Here is a 4,807-nt window from a genome sequence, read left to right on the forward strand (position 1 = left end):
TTTATTTTTCTTGCCTATTTGCACTTGCTAGAACCTTCAGTAAAATGCTGAATAGAAGGGGGGCGCCTGGGTGGCTCAGTTGGTTAAGCAGCCGACTTTGGCTCAGGTCATGATTTCGCAGTCTGTGAGTTCGAGCCCCGCGTCGGGCTCTGTGCTGACAGCTCAGAGCCTGGAGCCTGTTTCAGATTCTGTGTCTCCCTCTCTCTGACCCTCCCCCATTCATCCTCTGTCTCTCTCTGTCTCAAAAATAAATAAATGTTAAAAAAATGTAAAAAATAAATAAATAAATAAATAAAAAATCTTGAATAGAAGGGATGAGAGCAGATGTCCCTGACTTGGTTCTGACCTTCAAAGGGAAATAATTCTGTCTTTCATCACTACGTTAACTGTAAGGTTTTTTCATAGATGCTCTTTATCAGGTTAAGGTATCTTCTTTTCCTAGTTTGCTGACAGCTTTTCTTTTAATGTTTATTTATTTTTGAGAGAGAGTGAGCAAGTGGGGGAGGGGCAGAGAGAGAGGGAGACAAAGAATCCGAAGCAGGCTCCAGGCTCAAGCTGTCAGCACAGAGCCCAACGTGGGGCTCGAATTCACGAACTGTGAGATCATGACCTGAGCTGAAGTCAGACGCTTAACCCACTGAGCCACCCACGCGCCCCTGCTGACAGCTTTTTATAAGGAGCTGCTGTTTGCATTTTTCTCTGCCCGCATGCAGTTTTCTTACCTACATATACTGATCTGTCCTCAACTGAAGCCTGGAGAGGGAAACCTCTGAAGCTTTCCAGGGGTCTCTGAGTATGCTGCTCTCTCTCTCTTCAGTACCCCACTCATGCCAACTCTAGCCACTTTTTCTTGGACTCCCACGTCCATTTCGCCAACATGGGGAGACCAGCAGGCTCAGACTCAGTCCCTCCTGCCAGCGACATAAGCTGGAAACTCTCTCAAAGCAGTAATCTGGAATAGCGTAGAGCTCACTTTATTGGTTTTCTGTCTTTCGAGGATTATTGCCCTTTGTTGTGTGATGTCCCATGTCTTAAAAATTATTGTTTCATATGTTTTGTCCAGTGTTTTAGTTGTTTCTGAGGGACAGTTAGCATCAGAGTCTCTGTTATCCCAGGTGGAAGCAGCAATCTTTCCTGGGGAGTTTCTACACATGTACAGTCCTAGGCCTTAATCTATACAGAAATCACAGGCTAGGTCTTGAGAATCTGTACATTTTCAAATTTGTTTTTTTTTTTAATTTACTAACTTTTGAGAGAGAGAGAGAGAGACAGAGTGTGAGCAGGGGAGGGGCAGAGAGAGAGGGAGACACAGAATCAGAAACAGGCTCCAGGCTCCAAGCTGTCAACACAGAGAACGACGCAGGGCTCAAACCCACCAACCACAAGATCATGACCTGAGCCGAAGTCAGACGCTCAATCCACTGAGCCACCCAGGCGCCCTGAGAATCTGTACATTTTCAAAACTCCACACTGAGTTTATTGTAAATAAAAGTTTACAATATTGTAATTACAATATTTACAATATTTTATTATAAATAAAAGCTTGTAAAGTTCAGATTTACCCTTACTTTATATCTCCTGAAACCTGTTCTGTAGGTTAAGTTTCAGAGCATGACAAGGACACTGGAACCAAGTTCTCTGCCTCTTTAACCTCGGTTTCTTCTCATCCCCGTGTGTACAACCACTGTAATGTCTGCTACATTAGTGCTAATGCTGGGAAGGCTAATTTAATTTCATACATTTCAGTAAGGCTTAACATCTACATGTGCAAAAAACCAACTATAATATAAATCAGGTTGCTCACCAGAATATTCTATTCTATTTCTATTCAGGATTTCTATTCTCTTTTGTCCTTTATGTGTTACTGGATTCCTTCCCAAGATAATACCACTCCAATAATCGTATTGCCCAATGGTATTGGTTACTCTTAGACGTGTTTTAAAATACAGGTGGGTAGTCATCTCTTCGTGATGTCTTCTCACAAAATTCTGGGTGGCTTTACTTTTTTCCACCCCTGAATGCTTAACGTGTAGGGCACATAGTATTTTAGTTTTCTTCACGGTGCACTAACAATGTGTATTTGGATGATGACACCTGTACATTCTCAAATGAATTTTCCCAGGTAACTGATTTCATGGAAATTGTTGACTTCTATTTCTCCTATTCAGTTATTCTAGAAATATTCAGAAATGGAGAATATATGATAATACATTACATAATATGAATATATAATTATGAACACATTTATGATTATATAATTTAAAGATACATATAATATGAATATAGATTTATTTCTTATTTTCTGGTATTCTGCCTGGGAACATCTGAAAAACAGATAACTGAGCTATATTAAGTTTAATTAATATTAAACAGCATTAAGTTGGCAAGTCCCCTGATTCCTGTGCTGCCTGGTTTCTGATCTCGTGGGTATCTAAAGTGGCTTACAATGGCTGAATATGTGAGGAGTTGTTTTTCTATTTGGGGTTCTTTGGTAATGAGCACACCCTGATAGTAACGCCTTAGGATTGCCTGTGCCCCCACTAATATACCGCTGATTTTTAGGGAGTCAAGAAAAATCCCTTTGGCGGGGCCTAATCCCTTCATGCAAATGTTAACTCTATGAAATTTTATCTTTCTGTTCTTCAGATCATCTTTAAATTATTCATAGCCTGACAAACAATGTGTGAACAAAAGAAGAGAATTTTGTTCTACTTCAACAAGTTGATTTAAGTTTATTTATTTATTTTGAGAAAGAGAGAGAACGGGGGAGGGGCAGAGAGAGAGGGAGAGAGAGAATCCCAAGCAGGCTTCGTGCTGGCAGCACAGAGCCCAACACAGGGCTTGAACCCACAAACTTTGAGATATGACCTGAGCGCAAGTCAAGAGTCAGGCGATTAACCAACTGAACACGAGCTGCCCCCAACAAATTGATTTCAAGCCCAAATGCTGTTTAGACTGTGTGGTTTGAGTGAGGGTTTAAAAGGATAACTGGGTCATGTGTACACATGCAGCTGAAACTAAGACCATCCCACCAACCTCAATAGGAACCTTGGTCATGTGCAAACCTAGTTGATGAGGAACTCAACTCTCTGTAACTGTAGTTCAAATATAGGAACTAGCCCAATCCACCGATCAGGAGAGTCCTACCAAAGAAAACAATAACATGGACATATTTTTATCTCAAAGAGGTATTAGAAATCATCTGATGTTACATTTCTCAAATTTGTTGGGAAGGGGGACAATAATGAGAATTACCTGGTTCAGTGAGGAACAGAATGGAGGAGTATTGAGGATATACAGCTTGTCAGAGCTCCAAAGAGATCCTTTTTAACTTTTAACATAATTTATGAATCACGGGTCCAAATAATGATTTATATAGCCTTGGCTGTAACCATTCAAACCATCCAGCAAGGGAGCTTTCAAAAATCTTACCATCCAGGTCATATCACAGCCAAATTAGAATCTCTGGGTTGAACTTAGGTACCAATACTCTGAAGAGTCACGTAGGAGAGGTTGGGAATCCATAGGCCTATAATAGCGGGGAGCTTGCTAACACCAGACGCAGGATAAGTACCCAGCTCATATTTGAGTAGCCACAAAGAGCCTCTCCACTTCCCTCTAGACACCTCTCCAGCTAAGAATTACTGTGCCCTCCAGGGAAAGTGTTATCTTTAAATGAACAACTTTTTTCTTTAATTGTGGTAAAATACACACGTAAAATTTACCATCTCAACCATTTGTAAATGGACAGTTCAGCAGCATTAGATATATTTACATACTTTGCAACAGATCTCGAGAACATTTTTATCCTGCAACCCTGGAACTCTCCCTTCCATTCCCTGCAAAACATTTTATTTTCTGTTTTTATGAGTTTGACTACTTTAGATACCTCATATAAATGGGATCATATAGTGTATGTCTTTTTGTGACTGCTTATTTCACTTAGCATAAAATCCTTAAGATTCATCCATGTTGTAGCAAGCGGCAGGATTTCCTTTTTTTTTTTTTTTTTTTAGCTGAATAATATCCCACTGCATGTGTATACCACATTTTCTTTACCCATTCATCTGTCCACGGATATTTGGATTACTTCTACCTCTTGGCTACCGTGAGTAAAGCTGCAATGAACTTGGATATGCAAATGTCTCTTTGAGATCCTACTTTGAGTCATTTTGGATATAGACCCAGAAGGGGGATCATATGGTACTTCTATGTTTAATTTTTGAGGAATCTCCATAGCTGTTTTCCATAATGGCTGCATGATTTTTAATTCCCACCAACAGTGCATGAGGGTTCCAAAAAATATGGAATCTTCGAGAATTTGCATGTAATCCTTGTATAGGGGCCATGCTGATCTTCTGTATTGTTCCAATTTTAGTATACGTGCTGCTGGAGCAACCACTAATCAAAAACTTTTGAGATAATTTTCATAACTTATTAATAAATCCCATGGGAGTGACAGCTTGAGTCTCCCAAATTTATAAAAACCGCATGTTTGAATAATTCATTTTGAGAGGAATCTGATAAATGGTCAAGGCAAAGTTACTAAAGGGAGCCCTCAAAGCATAGTCCCCAGACCGGATCATCAGCCTCATTTGGGAATGTGCTAGAAATGCAGATTCTTAGGCCCCACCCCAGACTTACTGACTCAGAAATTCTGTGGGTAGGATCCAGCAACTTGTTTTTTAAAAGCTTCCTAGTTTTTGAAGCATATTAAGGTTTGAAATGTTCTTTTGGTTATGATTTTAGGGATCTTAAAAAGAATCCTCTAAGCTCTGAGACTTTTTCTATTGATGCTGGTAATGTC

General features: G+C 39.9%; 1 non-coding gene across 1 annotated transcript; it reads right to left on the reverse strand.

The window, feature by feature from the left end:
- Window positions 1-4,297: 4,297 nt before the first annotated feature.
- Window positions 4,298-4,402, reverse strand: LOC112859828 (U6 spliceosomal RNA). The gene has a single exon (XR_003223560.1). It is a non-coding gene; the product is annotated as a U6 spliceosomal RNA (small nuclear RNA).
- Window positions 4,403-4,807: the final 405 nt, after the last annotated feature.

This window comes from Puma concolor, chromosome F2 (genome assembly GCF_028749965.1).
Source record: "Puma concolor isolate L17-30 chromosome F2, mPumCon1.1.hap2, whole genome shotgun sequence".
Lineage (NCBI taxonomy): Eukaryota > Metazoa > Chordata > Mammalia > Carnivora > Felidae > Puma > Puma concolor.